At 44.6% G+C, this 25542-nt stretch overlaps 1 pseudogene; it reads left to right on the top strand.

Annotated features, from left to right (window-relative positions):
- The first annotated feature begins 459 nt into the window (after window positions 1-459).
- LOC134385693 (calmodulin-alpha-like) lies at window positions 460-18172 on the top strand (annotated as a pseudogene).
- The last annotated feature ends 7370 nt before the right edge of the window (window positions 18173-25542 follow it).

The following is a 25542-nucleotide window of genomic DNA, read 5'->3' on the forward strand; positions in this document are numbered from 1 at the left end:
CAGAGGCTTCTGCAATGCCTTCAAGGTCTTTTCCCCATTCTCTTGACAATCCCGTTCTTTTTAGTTAATCTTTTTAGTATCATTGAATTTTTCTTTTGAGAATGCTCTCTGCTTCTCTACCACTTGTCCAGGCTGCAGATTTTCCAAATCTTTACACTCTGTTTCCCTTTTAAATTCTGGCTTCACGTCATGCCTTTACTACCATAACTCAGCATAGGCTGTTACAAGTAGCCATGCAGCTTCCTTAATGCTTTGCTGCTTAGAAATTTCTTCCAGCAGGGCAGTGGTGCTGGGAGTCTCCTGATGCGGCACTGTTACTTGCAGTCAGGCGGGAGCGCAGGCAGCAGCAGCACAGCACACACCGCACCTTAGCAGCAGCGGACACACCCCCGAGGTCACAGCCCCTGGACTGGTTTAGCCACTCTTGCTCTCTCAGCTCTTCCTCCCTTCGCTAGCAGCATGGCTGATCAACTGACTGAAGAACAGATGGCTGAATTCAAGGAAGCTTTTTCCCTATTTGATAAGGGTGGCAATGGCACCATCACAACAAAGGAACTTGGAACTGTCATGAGGTTGCTGGGTCAGAACCCAACAGAAGCTGACTTGCAGGAACGAAGCGGACGCTGATGGTAATGGCACCATTGACTTCCCAGGATTTTTGACTATGATGGCTAGAAAAATGAAAGAAAAAGATAGTAAAGAAGAAATTCGTGAGGCGTTCTGAGTCTTTGACAAGGATAGTAATGGTTACATAAGTGAGACAGAACTACGTCATGTCACAACAAACTTAGGAGAAAAACTAACAGATAAAGAAGTAGATGAAATGATCAGAGAAGCAGATATTGATGGAGACGGGCAAGTCAACTATGAAGAATTCGTACAGTTTGATGACTGCAAAATAAGACCTACTTTCAACTCCTTTCCCCCCCTTATCAGATTGAATCTTTTACTTACCTCTTGCAAAAAAAAAAGAAAAAAAAAAAAGAAAAAAAAAAAAAAGAAAAAAGAAAAAAGTTAATTTATTCATTCTGTTTCTATATAGCGAAACTGAATGTCAAAAGTAACTTCTGTCCACACACACACACACAATCTGCATGTATTGGTTGGTGGTCCTGTCTCCTACAATATAAAAATACTTGTACTACCTTACTGATAAGGAAGCACTTAGTGGGCTCCTTAAAGTTCTATTTGCTAATGATTAATACACTGGGCTGGCCAGATTTTTCATGCATGCAGCTTGATGACTGAGCAAAGTCAGGCATTTGTATTAAAAATGAAAAATGAAAAAAACAAATTCAAAACCTATTCAAGTAGGTTCTAGTTCAATTTGTTAGTATAAATTGTCATAGCTGGTTTACTGAAAAACACATTTAAAATTGGTTTACTTCAGGATGATGTGCAGAAAATGGGTGAAGGGTAAACTGTTGAGATCTAGCCCCACCAGTAGGGTGGTCCTCTTGTACTCTGTGTGCTCTGACCCGTGGTGACGATGACATGCCCTGGTGGCATGCCTATGTATGTTTAGTGTCTGCATTGTACTAGAGTAAAACAGGTGTCAGGCTGTCCCCATTCACACAAATTTTTAATAGGAAACTTTTACCAAGGGAGCATCTTTTGACTCGCTGTTTTTAAAACTTTCTGAACCATGACATAGAGGCAGCAGAGTAGGCTGTGGCTGTGGACTTCGGCACAACCAACAACATTGCTGTTCAAGAAATTACCATTAACGTCCATTCCAAGTTGTAAATGCTAGTTTTTTTTCCTCCAATAAAAAGACCATTAACTTAAAAAAAAAAAAAAAAGATTTTTTTACACCAAATGCTCTGGTTCACAACTCCTAAGTTTCAACTCCCACAAAGTCCTATGGCATGGACACAATGCAGCCAAGTTCCTTGCCAGTTCATAGCAAAGGAGACCTTTGCCCAAGTTTCCAAAAAACTCCTTCTTATTTCTGTCTGAGACCTCCTTAGAATGGTATTTACAGTCCATAGTTCCATAAGCATTCTGGTCACCACCATTTGACCAATCTCTAAAAATTTCCCTGGTTTTCTAAACTTTCACTAGCATGTAGGCTTTTTCTAGCCTGTTTCTCCAAATTCCTCCAGCCTCTTCTCAATACCCAGTTCCAAAGCTGTTTCCACATTTTAAAGTATTTGTTATAAGCACACCCCACTTCTCTGGTACCAATTTTCTATATAAGTCCATTTTGTGTTGCTATAACAGAATACCTGAAACTGGGTGATTTATAAAAAAATGAAATTTGTTGCTTATAATTTCTGAGGCTGGGAAGTCCAAAGTCCATCTGGTGGTGGTGACAGTGACTCAGGGGTCTCACATTGCAAAATGGTGGAAGCAGAAAGAGCAGAGAGAGAGAGAGACAGACTCTCCTCTTCTTTTAAAGCCCTCAGAACTATGCCCTTGACCACCATTTTTAATCCATTCACTACTGCAGGGTCCTACAATCCAATCACCTCTTCAAGTTTCCACCTTTCAATTACCATAATAGGATTTCTCACCCTCTTAATAGTCACAGTGGGGACCAAGTTTCTAATACATAAAAGTTGGGGGACACAATTCAAACTTCAAGGAGTTTTGGGGGGACATAATTCAATCCACCACACCTACCATGTTTAGTACACTGTGATTTTGTATTTCTGTCACTTGCACCTGAACCTAACCTAAAGGGTTTCTACTGTGCTGAGAAAAAAGCCTTGGACACTTAGGACCACCAGGCCGCACAGGACCAGCCCTGGCTTACTACTTCATCTCATCTGCACCCATCTTCCTTCTGTCCCCAGCACCTTATCACCACACTCCCTGTCCCTCACATGCTGCTCCTTCTGCTTAGAATGCTGCCCTTGGATAACTCCTGTCCACCCTTCAGGTCTCAGTCTATGAGCTCCATCCTCAGAGAGGCATTCCTTCACCAAGCTCCTTATATTCTCTTTCTTTATAGTACCTGGCTTTTCAATGTGGAAATAGACACTTTATTGCATGCTTATTTGTTGAACGTCTGTGTTGCCGCCTAGATGTTGGTTCCAAGGACTGAAGGGCCCTTACCACGTATACCCCAGCCATACACAGTGGCCACCTGTGGTTCCTGAAAGATGCTGGCAACAACACTTCTCATTTCACATGCCCTCCTACAGTGTGAATTGCCACTCTCCCATCAAGAGGTAGAGTCTATTTCTTCACCTCCTTGAATCTGGGTAGGCCCAATGACAGCTTTCACTCATAGAATGTGGCAGAAGTGACAAGGTGGGATCCTTAACTGGCCTGGCAGCTTCTGCTTCTATCTTTGGAAGCCAGTTGCCATGTAGGAAGTGTGAGTACCCTGAAGCCACCATGCTGGGCAAGGCCCAAGCCAAGCAGAGAAGGCCCGGAGGATGAAACGCTACATGGAGAGGGAAATTCCCAGGGGCACTGAGCTTCCAGCCATAGAGGGCGCTATCTTGGATGTCCAGGCTGGACAAGCCTTTGGGTGACTCCAACCCTAGCTGCGATCTGATTGCATTTGCATGAGAACCCAGATGAGAACCTCCCAGCTGATCCCAGCCAAAGCACAAACGCGTGAGCAGTAATAATAAACTTGTTTAAAGCCATTTTATTTTGAGGTGGTTTGTTATGTAGCAATAGATAACATGAACACTGGCACAGAGTGGGCAATAGGTAAACATTTGTTAAATGAATAAGTAAATGAACAATGAATAGATTTTATTCTTTTCATTCATTAATTATTGGCAGCTAAATGTCCACAGTAATTCTGAGACAGACCTAGGACCAGATGACCCTGGGCCACACCACCCTACTAGAGGCCCGTGATTTAATCCTCACAAGACTAATGCAAGAAGAAGATGACTTTTCAAGAGCAGATCCTGGAGTTGAGGGCACAGCATGGGAGACAACACGGGGGAGCCAGCAGGTTGTTAGTGGCCCCTTTGCTTATTGTGGCACATGCTGTCTTTAAATCATCAGAAACACAGCTGAAATATTTGAGCAAAGTTGAGATGGACAGGAGGTAAGGAAATTAGTGAGATGCAAAAAGACAGAGAGGTGAGACACAATGTGAATGGTGGCCATGGCTGTCTCTGGGCAGTGGGTTTATAGGCAATTTAAAACATATTCTTCCTTTTGTTCATCTTTATTTTCTAAAACCCTTCAAAATATGCCTTAAGGTTTTACTAAAAATAAGAAATAAATTATTATTTAAAGATTTCAGTTGTGCTGTGAACTTTGCAGAAGGTAAAAACAACCAAACCAAATTGAAATAAGATAAAAACAACCAACAAAAATCCAGGCTCCAAAATTACATTCTCTTCCTCAAAAAAGCAAAAATAAAACTGTCATATGATGCAGCAATCCCACTACTGAGTATATATCTGAAGGAAATGAAATCAGTATGTCAAAGAGATATCTGTATTCTCATGTTTATTGCAGCATTATTCACAATAGCCAAGATATAGAGACAACGTAAATGTTCATCAATGGATGAATGGATAAAGGAAATGTAGTGTGTCTACACACTGGAATACTATTTAGCCTTGAAAAGAAGAAAATCCTGTGATTTGTGACAATATGGCTGAACCTAGAGGACGTTATGCCAAGTGAAATAAGCCAGGCACAGAAAGACAAATACCACGTGATCTCACTTATATGTGGAATTTAAAAAACTCAAACCCGTAGAAGCAAAGAGAGTAGAATGGTGGTTACCAGGGACCAAGAGAGGCAGGGGTGGTCGAGGAAAAGGAAGATTGGTCAAAGGTTACAAAGTTTCAATTTAGACAGGCGGATTAAGTCCTGGTGTTCTATGGCACAGCATGGTGACTATAGTTAATAATAATGTATATTTCTAGAATTGCTAAGAGTAGATTTTAAGTGTTCTCACCACAAAGAAAACGATCAGTATGTGAGGTGGTGGATATGTTAATTAGTTTGATTTAATCATTCCACAATGTACATGTATATCATAATATCATACTGTATCCCATAAATATATACAATTATTATTGGTCAATTAAAAATGAAATAATATGTACTATCATTAAAAATTACATTCTCACAAACGAATCATTTTATTTTTTAGTCTTAAAGGCCATTATTTCAGGAAATAAAAAAATACACATATCTATCCCAAAGCAGCTTATAAGGGCAAATAAGAGTAAGCAACAGAGTAGGGGGTGACACGGGGGTGGCAGGATCTGGAAGCCAGGTGCAGAGTGTGCCCCGTCCTTACTTTTCCATGGAATATTTGGTTTGCTCATCTTGGGCCACCATTGCCCTATCTAGCAGCATCATGGACTCATCAAACCCTCTGATTTATAATTATCCAGCATTAAGTTGCTCTTTGGAAACTATTTTTGGTCATTATACTCATTGGTGTGATTAATTATACCCTAAGAGATCAAAATATATTCTGTGGAAGTGTGACCTTTTCTAATTGGGGAGTAGGGGGTGGACCATTTAACACAGGATCACCAGCGGTGAGTCACTGCTCCTAAACTGGGAAGTGTAGGATTTGGAAATCTGATGAGAGGAAAAAAAAAATTAAACTAGAAAAGGCAGTCGGAGAAGGGAATAACTCTGCCTCTCCAATTCGGATCTCCCAGGGTTCTCCTAAGGATAGGTCCACAACTACTTAATCTCATTTTATTCAACAGGCATTTATTAATTCCTGCTTTATGTCTAGAGCTATTTGGGCTGCTGCTTTCCCATAACACGTGGTATTCATTCACTCATTCCTTCATTTCGTAGGATTTTCGAGAGCATTTATTATGTGCCAAGCATTGTTCTAGGTGTAGGTTCTTGTGTTACATCATTGCACAAAACGGACAGAAATCCCTGCCCTGGTGAAGCTTACATTTTAGCGGAAGGGTAAGATAACAATAAACCTTATATATAAGCAAATAATACAGTATGTTAGAAGGTGGCAAGTGCTGTCGAAAATAAAAACTAGAACAAGGTAAGGGACGTCAGGAGGACTGTGTGTGTGTGTGTGTGTGTGTGTGTGTGTGTGTGTGTGCGTGCGTGCGTGCGTGCGTGCGTGTGTGTGTGTGTGTGTGTGCGCGTGTGCATGTTCAGTTTTGCAATTATTCAATAGATGGTAGAGTGGGCTGAATAGCGGCCTCCAAAAAGATATGTCCAAGTCCTAATCCCTGGAAGCTCTAAAAGTGACCTTATTTGGAGAAAGGGTCCTTCAGACATAACTAAATTAAGAGTCTTGAGATGAGATCATCCTGGATTATCCAGGTGGGCTCTAAATCCAATGACAAGTCATCCTTATAAGAGAAAAGGCAGAGGGAGATTTGAGACACACAGACACAGATGGGAAGACAGAGGCAGAGATTTAAGTTACGTAGCCCCAAGCCAAGGGGTGCCTGCAGCCCCCAGATGCTGGAGGAAGCAGGGCAGGATGCTCCCCTAGAGCCTTTGGAGGGAGTGTGGCCCTGCCAACACCTTGTCTTTGAAGTATTGGCTCCCCAAACTGTAAGAAAATATATGTCTGTTGTTTTTAAGCCACCCGGTTTGTGGTAATTTGTCTCAGCAGCCCTAGGAACCTGGTACAGGTGGTCAGAGGGGTCTCAGAGAAAATTGATATTTGGGTGCAGTCTTAGAGAGCAGCCAGCTCTCAGGGGAGTGTGCCCCCTGTGTGAGAAATGACACATGGCACAGGCCAGCAGGGCTGCAGCAGGAGGGCCGGGAGGGAGAGGAGCAGAAGACAAGGACAGAGAAGCAAGAGAGGGACAAGGGAGGTGGCCAGAGTATGCAGACCTTCTCAGGGTGATGTAAAACCTTGGGTGTAATAGTGTGTGAGAAATTAATCATAAAGCACTATTACTGAGCGCCTGTTATGTGTCTCATGCCGTATGTAGTGGGTTCCTCACCTGTGCAATCTCAGCTATTCCTAACAAAGACCTTGGAAGGAAGATTTCATTCCTCTAACTTCTCAGATGAGACATTCTATGTTATCTAACATGGTTACATTACTAGAGAGTGGTCGAGCTGGGCCCCAGAGCTAGTCTCTCTGACCCAAAGCCCACACTCTTTCTACCCCATCATCCAGCCTTGCAAGCAGATGCACAAGGAAGAATGCAGTGACTCGGGCAATATTGATAACACCAGTGCACCCGCAGCTTCGAATCCTCTAGTAAGAGCAACACTTAGCGAGATTTGTATACGGGAACTCATCTAATCTTCTCCACAGCCCTGCGAGGGAGGGGCCGTTAGGGTGCTCCTCATTTTGTAGAAGAATCCAAGACTCAGAGAGGTTAGGTGGCCTGTGCTAGTCACACGACCAGTAAACGGTGGACCCAAGCTCTGAACCCAAGCAGCTGGCTCTGGAGGCTGTGTTCCTGACCACCACAGTCTGTTGATCTGTCCACTCACTTGGCATTACTTGTTGAGCCCTGTGGTAGCCAGAATAGTGCCCCGCCCCCCCACCCCACATCCACTTCCCAACCTGGAACCTGTGAATATGTTATTTTATATGACAAAAGGGACTTTGAAGGTGTGATTAAGTTAAAGGACTTGAAATAGCTATCTGGGGGTATCCCGGAGGGCCCAATCTAATTACAATCCTTAAAAGAGAGTCCTTAAAAGGGAGAAACCTTCCTGGCTGTTGTCAGAGAGGGACGTGATATGGAAGAGGGGCCAGAGTGATGCGGTGTGAGGACTTGACCCTCATGTTGCTGGTTCTGAGGATGGAGGAAGGACGTGAATCAGGAAAGGGGGGCAGCCTTCAGAAGCTGGGAAGGCGAGAAAATGGATTCTCCCCTGGAGCTTCCAGAAGAACCAGCCCTGCTGACGTTCTGATACTAGCCCCGTGAGACCCCATGGGACTTCCAACCTGCAGAACTGTAAGATAACACATTTGCACGGTTTTAAGCCATTCAGTTTGTGGTAATTTGGTACGGCAGCACTAGAAAATAAATATGATCACCTACTGTGTGCCAGTGCTGTTGTAGGCCCTGAGGATACACCAGTAGACACAGCAGAACAACTCATGGTGCTTGTAACATCAGAACACTGGGAAAAATTGCAGACAGAAGCAGTGTGAAGGTGCAAGGGGCTGGGAAACCCCTTCCCTTCCCTCATACCCACAGAGGAAGACAGCGACCCTGCGCTACTGCAGAGGGAAGGCTGCACCCTCTGTCCAGGGCTTTACACAACCACGTGGGGCATTGGGCCCCTCTGCAGTGCTGGGGCTGGGGGAGACCCCTGCGTTGCTCAGCTATGACTCCTTGTCCACGAATCTACAGCCAGCACCTGCAGGGCTGAGAGAGTTACTTGTGGAGTCCCAGGGTAGCCAGTGGAGTCTTGTTAGAACAATGATTGCTTTTTGTGTCTCACCTCTTGCTCTGGGATAGTAAAGGATTCTACTGAGCAATGAGCATGATCTCTGGTTTCAACCAATCTTGGCTTTGAATTTCAGCTCCTTACTTCCCTGCCTGAGCTTGTCTATGAACCTTCTAAGCCCACCTCCTCATCTACAAAATGGAAATATTGATACACACTTTGCAACTACAAAGACCTGTGTATATGTCCATGTTTTTGTAAAATGTCATCTGTTATCTATAGCTGTACTTTAAACGACATTTGTGGGGTTGCTGTATCAACATGTTACGCCTGCCTCTGGATTTCAAGTTACAGGAAAGAGTGAAAAAACAAACAAAACAACAATGACAAACTATCTTACTTAAGGATCTCGCAGCAAAGCAGAAAGAATATACATATATATTAAATTCTAATCTTCAGTGGTAAAGTTATGGGACACTTCCATTTTCTACTTTTTGTGTTTTGATAATTAAATAAACAAATATTTAATATTTTTGTAAGTAGGAAAAAATAAAGGTAAAATAAAAATAATAGTCAAGACCTGAATTACACACCTGGCAGGCTTCTTGAGAGCATTAAACAAGCTCTTGGTCCTTGAGAAAGCACATTAAGAGAGGGAGAGAGAAGAGATGCAGCCCCTGAGTAATTAAATCAGCCGTAAATTTCAATGATAAGCAGCATTGTGGTTATGACCCTGAGATCCTGTAGGATTTTGAAGCACAGTCTGTTCAAGGTTGGATACTTTTAGGACTAGTATATTTTATTTTATTCTAATCATTTGGAGGATGGTAAATTATTTTTGGACAGAATCAATGGGCCTTATTTTCTCCTGAATCTCTGACAGCCCCTAGGGTAATGCCTAAGAATGTCATAGTTGCTGAATAAATACTTTAAAAGTAATTGATGAATTCATAGTCCATGTACATTACTTATAGTAACATTAACTGGAACCTTCTATATGAAAAGTGGAAAAGGATAAAACTTACTCTAAAGCTATAGTCATCAAAGCAGTGAGGCAATTAGCACTGTGTCTACTAGCAAAGTGACAGAAACATAGATCAATAGAAAAGAAGAGAGAGTCTAGAAATAGGCCCATGCAAATATGGCCAATTGATTTTTCACAAGGCAATTCAATGGAGAAAGAATAGTCTTTCAGCAAATGGGGTTTGGACAAGTGGATATATATATGCAAAAACAAAAACAAAACCAACTTTAATCTAACTCTCACAAATTATACAAAAGTTATCTAAAAATGGACATACATCTAAATGCAAAACATAGATGTCACCTCTCCCCCAGGGTGACAGAGATACAAAGGATTACTCAAAGCACTATGTATGCATTGAGAGGCCTAGAAGGACTACACTTCATTAATTTCCCCATTAGGAGGAGAAAACTGAATGTGACAGACCCAATTCAAAGTCAGCTTCTCCCTTTTATTGTAAAGACAAGGAAGTTTTACAAGAAAATTCAGTTGATTTAATCATTATAAAGAACACAAAGACATGGGCAGAGTTATGACTAAGTATAGTTTTAACAATGGAAACTAGTAACATCAGTGAAATAAACAAAATGACATTCCGTAATGCAATTTGTAAAAGGTTAAGTTGATTCACCAACAAAAGCTTGTTCTTAGCAAACACTGTCTTTTCCTACAGCAATTTCCTCAGTATATTTACATAACCATCAGCAACTTTCTCAACGTATCAATCAGTAGGTTAACCTGCATCAAGGACATCCGCCCTTTGAGCCAGCAATTTTGCTGTGTTACAATTCTTTATCTACAACAGAGACTTTAGCCTGGGGAAAGTTTCCTGTCTTTTGCAAGCTTAACATTTCTATGTATAATTTTAAAAAGTTAGGCCATACCTGAAACTACAGGGCTTTGGAAGGTAGGCCCTGTGAAATACATTTGTTTTATAAATGTTAGTATCCTCCATGCATAGAACTATAAAGTTAGACTTCAGAGAAATGGAGTTATATAATTAATTGAAAATCAGGTCTTTTCAGACCACTACATAAAAAAGGAAATTTAGGCATGAAAATCAACTACAATGTATTTTGAGAAGTAAAATAAATAAAAAAAAAAAAAAAAAGAAAGAAAGAAAGAAAAGGAAATTTAGTAAAAAGGCTATATCCTCTTTAATTTAGAGGAATAAAAAAGAGTAAAAAGGAAAGAAAACATAGTGGGAAAAAGAAATTGGTGAATCACATGGAGAAATGTGGTCTGAGAGATCTACTGGGGAGCAGCAGTGTCTTGACAGAGAACCTTTGAATCCAGACTCACTCATTCATTTATTCAAAAAATATTTATTGAGCCCATTCAATATCTGAGGTGCTAAGTACACAACAGTGAACAAAAAAGAATGCCTCATGAAGATCACACTGAAGCAGGCTTTAAACACATAAGCACACTAATAAGTACATAATAACAACTAGGGAAAAAAGATAACTACGTGAGGTGATGGATGTGTTATTTGCTTGACTGTAGTAATCATTTCACGATGTGTCTGTATACCAAAATGTCATGTTGTACACCTTAAATATATACAATAAAAACTTGGATAAAAAGAAAAGGTGAAAAAAGAAAGACCATAGGGTGTCATGCTGCAAAGACAAGAAGGGAGGATGGCTTTAGGCTGGGGTGGGGGTCAAGGAAGGTCAAGCCTTCTCCTGAGGCTGAGTCAGAGAAGGATGAGTAGGGGAGAGCCAGGGCGGGACTGATGGGGAGAGGGGCCGGGCAGGGGGCTCCCTCCAGGCCTCAGGAGGAGAAGAGCTGAGTGAATAGATATGCTCATCTGGGAGTGAAGTGTGCAGCAGAAAGCAGGCCGGTGGGGATGGGGCGGCGTGGGGACGGGGCGGCATGAGATGGGGCTGAGAAGACGCTCAGGGGCTTTTATGCAAGGCAGTGACATGATCAATGCACTTTTTCAAAATATTCTACTGTCAAAGGAGTCTGGCAAGGTGAGGAGGAAGCAGGGTGAGGAGCTGGAAAGCCTTTACAGGGTCGACGGTGGCCTTGTCTGCGGGTGTCAGTGACGATGGGGAAAAGGAAACAGATTTGGGAGGTGTCTTGAAAGTATTAGTTTGAACTATATTAAATTGTCGACATTTGGCGTTTTTTAAAAACTACAAAGGTGGGAACTTCATATGATTCAGCCTAAGAGGACCGACGGTACATGGTAATGAACTGGGTCTGGAGTGGGAGGAGGTGGCAGGAATGACCCGCCTTTCTGGCGTTAGCAGCACGGTGTATGGAAGTGCCCTTTATCGGAATGGGGAAGATTGGAAGGAGGACAGGTGCTGGCGGGTGCAGGGGTTGGCAGAGGAAGCTTAGTTGGCAGATGGTAGGTTTGAGATATCTCAATGATATCCAAATAGACATGTCAATGAGGGGTTGCATAAAGGATGTGGGAGCTCAGAGGAAACTTCTGCCTAAGACACGTATTTGGGAACTGTAGCATATTAGATGATGCCGAGAGACGTGGGAATAGATCTGCTCATCTGGGAGAAAGTTTAGAGTGAGGAGAGAAGAGGGTCGAGCAGCTCCAATATTTGGAGTCTGGGTGCAGGAGGAGAAACAGCGAGAAAATGGAGGAGTGAGAGATGTAGGAGGAACTGGGAGAGTGTGGCCCCGAGGCCCCAGGCTGAGCAGAGCAGGTGCACACCAAAGACAGCGAGCTCGCTTGTGTCAAATGCCGCTGAAGCGTCGAGTAAGAGGAGACATCGATCGTTTACTGTTTAAAATCTAGGTGGAGAAATATGTCCGCTACTTTTTCAGGGAGCAATTTCCAAGATAGATTTCATTTTACATAAAAAACAGAATTGGTAACACCACAGAAAGGAAGCCCTACTATTGGTATAAATGGATATAGTAACACAGACATATATCGTGTTTGGTTTCTGCCAGGCACTGTTCTAAGTATTTGTATACCCCCTCCTCTAATTTTCACAGCCACCTCTGAGATAGGCAGTATTACCCACAGTTTACAATCATGGAAAAGGTAAATAACTTGCCCCAAATCACAGGGCTAAATGTGGTGAAGCTGGGATTATATATGAGCATTCTTGCTCTGGGGTTAGTGCTATTAACTATTACACTCTCATGAAAGGTTGACAGAAATCCCTTAACAAATTTGAAAGCTGTTATTAGAAAAGAATTAAAGAATGTCACTGTTGATGCATACAGATTGCAGCCAAAGGTGAAACAGTTTTCAGTTTTGAATTTTAGTGCATTTGCCACGAAGGACGTGTGTGTGTGTGTATGTGTGTGTTTTAATTTCTTTAATCCTAAACAGATCTGTCGCCATATGTAGTAGATTATTTCAAAGATGGTTACAACAGTATCTCCCATCTAGCACACCCTTTGCCTCTTTTCCATCAAGAGGTGGAGCCCATTTCTTTCCCTTTGAATCTGGGCTGCCTTTTGTGACTCGCTTTAGCTAATTAGAATATGGTGGAAATGATTTTCTTGGACTTCCCGGGCCAGGGCTAGAGAAGATTTCAGTTTCTGCTTTGACTTGGGGAAAGCAGCCACCATATAAAGAACACAGGGCTATTCTGCTGGAGGGAGAGTGCACCCAAAGAAAATGGCCCTGGAGGATGAGACAATGAATTTAGATGGATCACAGGGAGAAGAACTGAGGCAAAAGCCTGCACCAAGGCCCTAGACAGATGTGTGGAGCCATTCTGGATCTTCCAGCCCAGTGAATTGTCAGCCGAGTGCAGCTTGTGGGTGACCAGCCCATGCCATATGAAGCAGTTTTCATGCTGAGACTGGCACAGATTCCTGACCAACACAATTATGGACAATAATAAATGGTGGTTGTTTTAAGCCACTAAATTTTGGGGTGGTATGATACATAGCAATACCTAATGGATAAACTTGATCTGAATCCCGTCTCTGTTCCTGAGAAGAGGAGAGGCTGGCCGGTTAGCTTGGTTGGTTAGATCACCACCTAATAACATAAAGGTAAAGGGTTTGGATCCCCATACCAGCCAGCCACCAAAAATAAACGAACAAACAAAACCCAAACACACAAAAGAAGAGGAGTGTAAGAAGTCAAGGAAGAGCCTTTTACTTTGACTCACAAATCTACAAAAGACCTGCAAGGCCTTGGGTAGACCCTCTCCACCCCCTCCCCCTGGCCTCATCACAACTTGGATTCGTGTACCCAATAAAGGAAATCCATCTCCATTAAAAGATACTCCTTTGACACCAAAACGCTATCTGTGGATTTCTTTGTATGATGTAGTTATAGGTTATTTCCTGCATTTTTCAATTTTTCTAAAATTAGCAAAAATTGCTCCAATAATGAGGAAAGATAACCATAACTCTCTTCCATAACCATGGCAGCCACTGTTGGGGCTGCATAGCAGCCACTCACAGACTTTTTCTCCCTTCCCACAGGGTCTAAAAAAGCCAGATACTTATTTTCCCAGTTGTCCTTGCAGCTAGAGGTGGCCATGTGACTAAATACAGGTAAGATTCCTGTATTTAGAAGATAAGACATGAAAGCAAGTGTGCTGAGGGCCTTCTGAGCAAAAGTCTTCCTTTCTGTAAGAAAATGAGAGAGAGAGAGAGAGAGAGAGAGGAAGAAAGAAAGAGCAGTCTATATAGGAGACCTCTCTCTTGCTCTTCTCCCTCTGTGCCCTGCATTTAGTTGTGGACGCATAAGATTGTGATGTCTGGAGCTCCTGCAGCTGATGTGCAACCATGATGCAATAAAAGTTTATAGTTTAAAAAATGAAAGAAAACAGTCTGCTCAAAAAGAAAAGAAACAGGATGGAAAGCACCTGGCTTCTTAATGTTATCATTGGTTGATGACCTGACCTTGAAATTTCCTACCTGTTGACTACTTGCTAACTAACTGATAAATGTTCTTATGGTGTAGACCATTGCTAGTTTCTTTTATTACTCAGAGCTGGAAGCATTGCTAGCTGATACAATAATCCTATAGATATTTAACATTCCCTTACTAAGTTTTTCCAGTTAGCTAACTCCAATTCCTCCCACCATAAATTAACCCCTTTCCTTCTCCTTTTGTCTCAGTAGAGATGAAAACTTGCTGGTTACCAGTCTTTGTATAGTTAAATGTGTTAGATATGTAATGGCTCTTGTCAAGGGTTCAACTTTAGTTGCTCACAATCCGACTTATAGGACCTATTTGCCTGTCTTTAGCTGTAGTGGCAGTAATGTCATTACTTCGCCAAAACTCCTGGTGGATTTACCACGGCCATCCCTAGTGATTGAGATACCAAGTCTGGAGATGAGCAGTGCCCACTACCAGAGTGGGTGGGTGGCATGCGTCCTGCTGCTTTCCTTCTTGGCCTCACTGAGCAGTACCCCATCATGTCCTCATTAGCCATTACATCCCCACATAGGGGGGACCACTCATCCTGGGGGTTTGCACAGTTCTACCAGAAGCAAAGGTAAGGGAGAACTCAGGTCAGTCTCTGCCACAGTGACTGTGATGGTTAATTTTGTCAACTTGACTAGGCCATGATAGGTGGTCAAATATTATTCTCGGTGATTCTGTGAGGGTGTTCTTGGATGAGATTAAAATTTAAACCAGTGAACTTTGAGCAAAGCAGATTGCCCTCCCTAATGTGGGTGGGCCTCACCCAATCACTTGAAGGCCTGAATAGAACAAAGGACTGACCACTAGCAAGAGGAAATTCTCCACAGACAGCCTTCAGACTTGAACTGCAACACTGGCTCTTCCCTGGATCTCCAGCCTGCTGGCTCACGCTGCAGATGTTGGACTTGCCAGCTTCCGTAATCACATGAGCCAATTCCTTAAAATAAATATCTCTCTGTGTATATATATATATTCAGCTTATCTGGAGAAGCCTGAATAATACAATGTCCTAAATCAATTTTCTGTTTTTATTTTAGCTTGGTATTATGGCAATTTAAAACCTATACAGAAATAAACAAAATAGTGTGTCTGTAGCACTTGGCTTCAATCATGATTAGTTCATGACCTTTCTTTTGTATGCTACCATAAAAAACTACCACCCCTATTATTTTTGAAGCAAACCCCAGACATCATGTCATTTCATCTATACACATTTCAGTATGTATCTCTAGAACCTAATGACTCTTAAAAATATAACCCCAATATCATTAGCACACATGAAAAATAAAGCAATTTCTTACTATCACCAAATGCTCAGCCATATTCAAATTTCTACCAACTATCTTTTAAAAATTGGGCATATTATGTATCACTTTTAAAGGTTAATACAAAAGTAATACATAATCATCGAAGAACTTTTGGAAAACATGCTAAAGCACATAGAATAAAAATGAGAATCACTCACAATTCCTGGGGTAGATGCCAGCCTACATGGTGCCATTGTATGATTAAAAAAAGATGGATCTTTCCAGTAGGCATAGCCTGAGCCAAGATTCCAGTCACAGAACTGCTGATTATTCTTGGCAGAACAAGCAGATGCTCTTGTGCCGTGCACAACCTGGGCCACTGTATACTCATGGCCCTGAGTGTTCCATCAGTGTTTACATGTTGGGGTACGGCCTTCCAGATTTTCTATGGGTATATACATAATTTTTGCATAATTGTTTTCATACTGTACATTCTGTTTTGTAAGCAGCTTTTTTCACTTAATAACAGGCCATAGACATTTCCCCATGTCATGGGATTTGCTCCCATAGCATGACTTTCTGTGGCTGCATAGGGTGCATTGTGTACCATAATTGGCTTAAGCAGTGGCCACTTGTTCAGCCCTTGGAGTGCAATGCCTGTCTTTGGTAGATAAAACACAGGCAAGAACACTATGTCCTTCTCGGTAGGAACGTTAAAACACGCAGGAGAGTTTCTGCACATGCATTGCATGATCATGAGGTTTTAAATTGGTTCCACCCATTGGTTTGGGAAGATAGCAAAAGTTTGGTTCCACTTAGTTCCACTCACGCCCTGAGAAGCAGGGCGAATTGTCCCTTGATGCATTTAGATTCTTAGCTCTTCAGTAGTAAACAAAGAAGCTTCAGCAAAGAGCCGTGAGGCAAGAAAATGGAACATATTTATTAGGATTGTTATTCACCAAGTTCTGCAACCAGGAGATTCGGAGTTTGGGAAGCCAACATCAGCCAGTGCATGAATGAGGCTGACAGAAGGCAACAAGCCTGGGTCCTGGAGTGGTGTTTCTGGGTATTAGGGCACAAATGCAGCCATCCCTGGATACAAAAACCAACTAATTGCCTAAGAAACATCATCACAGACTCAAGGAGTTGGCTAATGGATTCTTGGAAAATTCCCAGTTTATAATCTCTATCTCTTGAGAATTAGGATAAACATTGAGGTCAATTGCAAAGTGCCCATTTGCCCAAGCCCACAGCCCACAGTCAGCCTGAAGCCTGAGCCACAGTGCTTTTTATGCCAGCTCTTATCATCTTTACTGAGTCCACTAAACTAAATGACCCAGATTAATGGAGTCATTGGGACAGGGGGAGGTAATAGGGTAGATGTAAACCAGGAACTCCTAACCCCAGAGGCCACTCCCAAGCGTCACAGAGTTTGATAAGTGCCTTGAAATCCCTCAGAGGGAGGGCCACTTACATGCAAATCATCAGAATTACATTGGGCAGCCTAAAGAAAGATTAAGAGAAAGTTGCTCTGGTCTGATGTCAATCCTCAAATTAATGTTTGAACGTAGATAAGGAGCCCATATCACTTTGCCTTGATGGAGGGCTTTTCTCAGGATGTGAGGAGGCCAGAGCACTAATCCTTCTCAAAGAGGACTTGCACGCTAAACATGACCTGGTAGGAACTCTTGTGTCCCAAACCCATAATGAGCCTTCTCTCATCACCTCAAAGAAATTGCATTTTTATCTAGAATTTCATCCAGTTCTTCAATCAGAAATGCTACGGGATGGTGTATTAGTTTCCTAGAACTGCTGTAACAAAGTACCACAACTGGGTGGTATAAAACAATAGAAATTTCCTCTCTCATAGTTCTGAGGACTACAGTTAAGGGGATGGGCAGGACCACGCTCCCTCCAAAGCCTCTAGGGGAGGACCCTTCCTTGCCTCTTCCAGTTTATGGGGCTTATCCAGGTGTTCCTTGGCTTGAGGCTGCATAACTCTAATCTCTGCCTCCCTCTTCACGTGCCTCTCTTCCCTCTGTGTGTGCCTGTGTCCAAATTTCCCTCTTATTATAAGGACACCTGTTATACTGAATTAGTGTCCACCCTGAAGACCTCATTTCAACTAGGTTACACCACGAAGACCCTATTTCCAAATAAGGTCACATTCACAAGTAGCAGGGGTTAGGCCTTCAACATATCTTTTTGGGACACAATGCAACGTATAACAGTTAGAAAGTCAAGGGTCTGTAATCATAGATCCAATAGTAACACCAACTACTGTGTGATCCTGGACAAATCACCTGCCATCCCTGGGCCCCGGGTCCCTCAGCTGTCCCCACAGGCACACTCCTTGCCTGCAGATTCAATGCTGTTTGAGCAAGAGCCTAATTTCTTTCAGATTAGCCAAAGAGAACAGACTCACGGAGGAAAGGGCCTGCCAGGGTGGGAGCACCACAACTCAGAGAGGCACTGCTGGGCCAGTGTGGCGGGCTGAGCGTGGGCTCCCATCATGGCAGGCTTGGCCAGGAATGCCGAGTGGAGAGGGAAGGGCCATCAGGATCCCTCCAGCAGTCCCTGGCAAGGCCTGTGGTGGTGCCCACAACCGGGCAGATTGCCACGCACCTCCCCCTGGTACATCGGCTGCCAGCCCCTAGGACAGCATTGCTCATGGTCAGTGCTAAGGGCCCAGGAGCACAGGCAGCAGCCTTTGGCTTCCAAAGTGCATCCTGAAACTGGCAGGAGCAGGTGAGACCCAGCTGGCTTGGAGAACTAGTGTAATCAGTCCGGAAGAAACACGCCTCGCCTCGGCCCCGCTTCAATATTTAGACAGCCCCAGTGCATGTGTGCAAAGGCGGTAAGTGGGTGAGAGCGTTTTAGCTCTGGGTGAGACTGAAGGGACTTGACATGTTATTGAATGAGGGCCGCACAAGGTGAAGCCGGGGCCGCTACACATTCCCGGAATGCGGATGTAGCTCGCAGTGTGTATCTGAGGCTGACAGGCTTTGACAGTCCCCATCTGGGAACAATAACCACGAGCAGCAGGCCGGGCCCTGCAGAGGGCGGCTGTGCCCCTCCCCTCTGGAGGAGGTGGCGAGTGGGGGCAGTGAGTGCCCCCCCAGCACTGACGGGGAGTCCCGGGGCAGGCAGGGCGGGGGCCGCCGAATGCTTGCAATTCCAGGGGCAGCGGGCTGAGCACAGAGTCCATTGCCCCCTCCGGGAGACCTGAGTGGAATGCCACGGGGGCAGGCAATCTGGGAAGCCGACAGGTCACCCAGCCGGCTGCTGCCGAGTCTCCTAGCATCGGGCGGCGGGGAGGCGGGGGCGGCTCGTGTTAATGTCGCGTTTCATACCTCGGCGGCTCTCTTTGTGCAAATGGGGGAGGGGGCTTTCCTCTGTGAAGTTCAAAGCACCGCTCCCAAACTACCTCTGCTAATCCTCACTCTGATCTGAATTTGTTGTGTAACTAAACTGATTACAAGAATTTGGTGAATCAGGCTAGTCTGGGCCCCTCGGACAGAGACTTCCGCGTGCTTTGCCCCCACATGTCACCATCCCCCGGGCAGCGGTGGGGTGGGGAGCTAGTTCACGGTATAGAGAGTGGTGGGGCAGAAAGGAGCCACGGGGACCTCATCACACAGCTGAGCACGTTCTCTTTCACACCTGTGACAGTGAGGGTCGCCAATGTGGCAAGATGTACTTGGGACCCCCAAATTTCTTTCTTGAACCCCAGAATGACATCTCTCACTACCTCCTGGTCATCTCCACCTGCACTTCAAACACAACCAACCCAGAACTAAGCTCATCACCCTGCTCGCTCCCTGCAGTACTGCCCTTAGATCTGGGATGCTGGGTCCCCTGCCCTGTGGCATTTTGAGGCCCCCCCGCCTGCTCTCTTCTGGATATGCCCCTTCCCACAGGGACATGCCCACCCAGATCCTGCACCAGCCCCCACTCCATGACCATGCTTATGCTCCTGGATCCCAGAATTCCCTGTCCAAACAGCTCCAGGCTTCTTCCAGGGCCTGTGCAGACCTCTGCCCTTGGCTAAGTCCTCTGGAGGCCACCATTTGCTGCGGTGCAGGGGCAGCCGTGTGTGTGTGTGTGTGTGTGTGTGTGTGTGTGTGTGTGTGTGTGTGTGTGTGTGCGCGTGCGTGCATGCGTGCATGCGTGCGTGCGTGTGTGTGTGTGTGTGTGTGTGTGTGTAGGGCATGGGGAAAGCTCCGCTGTGTTGGCTGGAGGGCCACAGACCAAGCTCCTCATGGTGCCGGGGGTGGGAGTGGGGCAGGCTTGGGGCCACTGGCCTCCATCGATTCCACAGTCCCATGTCTTGGCCTGTCCCCTATGTTATATAGCTCTGTGACACATACCCATCCAGAGTTTCTGAAGCAAGAAATCTGCCACCATGTAGGAATCCCTCCTGCCATCCTGAAAAGATCCTTCTCATCAACCAGTCACCAAGTTCTCTTGATGCCACCTCCAGCGCAGCTCTGTGTGCATCGCTTTCTCTCCAGCCTAACTGCCCCTGCCTCTCTTCTGCTCCCCTGGACAGCAGCCTCCTCCCCAGCCCCTGCCTCCACACCTGCCCATCTCCAATTCCTTCTCTGCACTGTGGCCAGAATGATCTTTCATCCTCCCATCTTGTAACTTCTCTGTCATCCACAACCTGAATAACCTCTATGTGACCTTTTGGAGGTCAAGGACCTGCCAGCGAACTGCTGTGGAGCCTCACACTGGCCCCTCAGCACCTCACCACCGTGTGTGAGTTTTCACCATCCCACTAGACTGTGAGCACCACGAGGGCAGTGACATTGCTTGTGTTGGTTCCTGGGGCCACGTTACCCAGCATCATGTCTTGGGTAGGTAAGATGTTTAACAAATGTTTGTTAAGTGTGTAAAGGATCCAGACAGACACTATTACTGCTAGGTCTAGAACCTAGGTCTTCTAGTCAGAGCCAGACTCACGAATGGACTGGCTGGGTAACTTCTCAGACCACCAGTCTTTTCAGAGAGTTTAAATATTGCCGTGAAGCTAAAGTATCCTTGGAATTTTACCAACATGGCACAAACTCTGTTTACAAGAATTCCTCTCTAGGAAAGTATAGTGTAATATGGTTAGAAGAAATCTTTTGACATTCTCTTGGGAATATTTGAATAATAAAGGGTAGTAAATACAGTGCTTTATAAAGTGCTTCTTTTTTTGCTAGGCAGGTGTGCAAGTTTGGGGCCAGAGCAGAACTGTTCAGAAATGGAGGCTGTGCTGCCACCAATCGTCCCCACTCTCTCCCTCAGATCACTCTCAGTGTCTCCACACACGGCACAGCCTCCTCTGCAGCTAGGTGCAGTTTTGTGTCCAAACTCTTGCCATTGACACTTAGGCAGCATTGTCATTCAGGGCTTCAGGGAAGGACGGAAGGTGGAGTGCTCTTTTGCCCTTCCTTGGTTCCTCCTTCATGTTGCCTGGAATGTGGATGTAATGGCTGGAGCACCTAGCAGCCATGTTGGATCATGAGGCAACCTTAAAGGAGAGAAACAATGAACTAGGATGGTGGACCAGAAAGCTAAAAGGACCTGGGTCCCTAATAAGTTTATGGAGTCACCACAGAAATTCTCTAGTCCTCTTGTATGCAAGAGAGGAATAAACCTCTTACTGAAGGTACTACAGTCAGGTCTCTGATAATAGCAACTAAATACTATTCCTAATTGAGTCACAGGCCAAGTCATTAGCTTGCCCTGGGGTCCCACAAGCCTCAGTTGAGTCTGCTCCCAGGGCGTAGCTCAGGACTCTTCCTCCTCTTTCCTCTGTTTCCCTCTTCCCATGTGGCACAGCCCCAGGCACCAATGTCTCCTGTAGGCTGCCCATGAGCAATTCCCTCCCAACATGGCAAGATGCACCCCATCTAGGGGGGATTCAAACAAAGGAAGACCCTACAAATGTTGGAAACATAGACTCTTTCTCAGAAGTTTGGGTCATTTGTTTATTATGGAATCTGTTTCCTGGAATAAGCTGATGAAATGCAATAGTTTTCCTGAAACTAGACACAGACGACATTGGTCTAGGGTGTTCAGAGCACTTTGCACAGCTCTTCCAGGGACGCAGGGTGCGAGGGGGAAGGGGGGGGAAGTGGAGGAGACATTGCTCTTCCTGTGGGAAGAGAGACACAGAGCAAGAGGTGCAGCGGCAGACCTTTCCCATGGCGACATGCCCCTGCTGCCCATACTGTCGTATTTCCCAAATGCAAGACCTTGTCAGTCGTGGATTGCTGTGGCCTCCTGAGTGTGCAGTGGTGGAGCTGTGCCCCATCGTCTGGGAGCCGGGAATGCAGCATGACTCACCGACTGCTGCGGGCAGTGAGAGTGCCTCGGAGGGCTTTGAGAGGTGAGCTAGTTGGCACCGAGTCAATATTAATAATTAAGACGAAGGGGCTGGCCGGTTAGCTCAGTTGGGTAAAGAGCAGCCTCATAACCTCAGGGTCACAGGTTCGGACCCCTATCCAGGCCAGCTGCCAAAAAAAAAAAAAAAATAGTAGCAACTAAGAGCTATATTGTTACCATAACATAAAACACAATAATAACTTATTTTGTGACAGATAAGAGGAGACTTCAAAAAGTTCGTGGAAAAACAGAATTAAAAGATAACATGTATCTTTGCATAAACTATTTGAAGTCCCCTCATACTCTTCTTTGTACTGTATACATTTTATCTCTTTTAATCCTCAGAACAACCTCCTGAAGCATTCTGGTCTCCATTTCATAGATGAGGAAACTGAGGCACAAGTCAATTAAACATATACCCCAAATGGCCCCGCTGTTGCGCGGCAGCTCTTAGAGGGAGGACCTCTCGGCCCAGTGCTTTCTCTGCCATAGCCCAGGTGCTGTAGAAAAGGCTTCCAGGTCAGGGCCATTTTTGAAGAGGTACTTCTTTTCTTTAGTGTCTTCGTGGGATGGTGCACTTCCATCTGTAGGTGACCGGAAGAGAGAGGCTTCAGTGACAGGTGGGAGTCACACGCGGTGTTGGGGGACAGGGTCCAGGGACAGAGGGAGGTTCACTTCTTCTTCCTGCTGTCTTTGTCTTCTTCCCAGGCAGTGGGCCTCGATGGGCAACTCAACAAATGGCATCCCAGGGGACGATGTGAGTAGATGACTGTCGAGCATTTAAACCTGGGCACAGGTGAACCTTCAAGCAACAGGTGCACCGTCAATAGCTGATGCCTTGTTTTTACAAACAGGATCCTGTTGGAAATGCACGAGAGGTGTGTGTGTGAAGCTTGTCTGTTAGCAGGTTTCTGGTGTCTCATTTCCAAAATCTGTCATCAACTGTCAACCCCCTACTTCATCTTTCTTGAAAATGTAGGTTTTTTGATACAAGCATTGTTTAAATAACTCTGTACTTATGATCCTGAAGTATAATCTGATGCTCCAAGGGGGGGGGGGGCTTCTGTGGACTGTAACACTACCTGTGACACCACCACAGGTGAGTGTTCTTGGACATGAAGGTGGACCTGGCCTGGGCCCCTGGGAAGACACCCCTGTGGCTGGTGGGGTGGGCCAAGCCCATGCTTCATTGGGCAAACATTGCTGGACCCCTTCTTTCTCTTTTTGCAATCTCTACTCATTCCCTGTATGGTCTCCTGTCTTCGAGCCATATCTTTTCACTTATGACTCCCATGTTTTTATCCCAGTGCCTACTTGTCTTTTCCTTTTGGATGTTCAGTAAACATCTTGAGCTCAACATGCCCCAAACTGAGCTTCTAATCATCTCCTTGAAAATGCCTCACCCCCCAGCCTTCCATCTCAGTGGATGGAAACCATCTTTCTAGACTTCAGGACACAAACTGTGAAACCACCCTCGACTTCTCTCTTTCTCACACCTTACGTTCAGACTTTCAGAAACTCTTACTGGCTCGACTTTCAAAATATTTCCAGATTTGCCTGCTCTTCACCAGCCTCACTGCCACAACTCTGGCTAAGTCACTATCTTCTCTCACTTGGATTATTGCAGTAACCTCCTAGCTGGCCTCCCACTTCCTCTCTTGACCCCTCTGGTCTACCCTCAACTTGGCAGCCAGAATGAACCTGCTAAATAAAAGTGAGATCACATCATCCCTCTGCTCAGAACCTTCCGGTGGCTTCTTAGTTCCCAGAAGGGAGACGTAGTCTTGCCTGTGATCTACAAGTGCCCAGATGCTATGCTCCCTCCCTCCGCATTACATCACAGACTTCGTCTTCTGCTCCTGTCCCCTGCCTTGCTTGCCCAGCCGCCTTGCTTTTCCTCTAGTGTGCCAGGACCGCCACCACAGCAGAGCCTTTGCACTTGCCATTCTACCTCCTGAAACTTCCCCCTGGGCCACACAACAGGCTCTCTCACTTCCTTTAGTTATTTCTCAAAAGCCACCTTCTCAATGAGGTCTCCCTGACCATCCTATCTGAAGTTGTACCTTCTATTGGCATTTCGTATCTCCTTCCTCCCAATGAAGACACGGTTGTTGCCCCATCCAGAACATAAAAGCAAAAACAAAAAAAATCACCTGTACCAAACCCCTGTCTCAGGCTCTGCTTCTAGATTACTCGACCTAAGACTTCTCTGTTATTTTTTTCTTCTTAGGGCTCACCTAACATGCTATATACTTAACTTAGTCCATTTCTCTCTCTAAGACGCCAGTCCGCAAAGGCAGTCACTCTGCTTTGTTCATTGCTGTGTCCTCAGTACGTACATAGTAGGTGCTAAGTAAATGTGTGTAGAAAGAATGAATGAGTGAGCCTGTAGACCTCTGTGAGTCCTGGGACTTGCACAAATACTAATCTTGTTGATCATGCTGGGGTCCTGGACTCCTAACTTTGTTGCCTACAAACTCTGTCCACTTTCTCACCCATCTTCTCCAGCCTATTAAGGTGGCTTCTGATCCCAGTGGTCTACTACTCTTCTCTATCTTGTGTGATTTCCCAGTAACCCACATCACTTGCTTGTTTGTTCAAAGACACTTGTCAGCTTCTCTTTGGACCACTTGCTTCCCACGGTCTGCCTGTTCCAGTCTCAGCAAAATGATAAGGTAAGCAAAAGGAATCTATTCATCTGCATCCAGGTATAATTTGCAAACTAGGTAGATGAGGAAAGGTAAGAGGTAGAAGCACTCAGGTGAGGCTGTTCTTCCTTGTTGGAGTGAGAGATCAGAATGTATGATAGAGACAGGAATGGCCACAGGCAAGGGGAAAAGTTACCTTTTTTTTTCTGGGTTGTAACCCTGCCAAAGCAAGCTGAAAGCTATTGCCTAACTCATGCTAAAGGTTACTTTTGCATAATTTAACCAGGGTTATTTTAGGTCTGTGCTCCAACAAGGTGGCACTGCTATCACCCAGGAGTGATTAAAGGTCTGGAGATGTGGAATCAGACAATCCAGGTGGGGCTCAAATCTTGGAGGTTCTGCACTATTGACTAGTAGTGACGTAGGTACCTCCCTGGGCTCAGTTTCTGGTCAGTAAATGTTCTGTGGTTTTAATAATAGCAACTGCTTAACACTGTTTTCCAGGTGCCGGCCCTGTTCTGAGTGCTTGATATACAGGGGTCTTCAAATAGTTCATGGAAAATGAGTATGACGAAAAAACTGTGGATTGCAAATTTTTTTTTGGACCAAAATAAACTCATTTTAACTTGTTATAGCATGTCTGAATGAATTTAGTTTGAAACACTAAGAAAGATGAGACATCAGTTTAAAAAGAGACCCTATCAGAGCAACATGAATTTTGCTAAAATTGAAGCCAGAACATTAAATTTATGGTGAAGCTTGGGTGGAAGAATAATGAAATCATTGATGCTTTATGAAATTTTGTGGGGACAATGCAGCTTACAAGTGGATAACTCATTTTAAGAAGGGGTTGGACAATGTTGAAGATGAATCCCACAGCAGCAGACCATTGAGATCAATTTGTGAGGAAAAAGTTAGTCTTGTTTTTGCTCTTAATGGAAGAGGACCAATGATCAACAGCAGAAAGAATAGCCAACACCACAGACATCTCGACTGGTTCAGGTTACACAATTATAACTGGAAAATCAAAGTTGAACAAACTTTCCGCTTAATGGGTGCCGAAGCTGTTGTGCCCAGATC

The sequence above is a fragment of the Cynocephalus volans genome, chromosome 9 (assembly GCF_027409185.1).
Source record: "Cynocephalus volans isolate mCynVol1 chromosome 9, mCynVol1.pri, whole genome shotgun sequence".
In the NCBI taxonomy this organism is placed as follows: domain Eukaryota; kingdom Metazoa; phylum Chordata; class Mammalia; order Dermoptera; family Cynocephalidae; genus Cynocephalus; species Cynocephalus volans.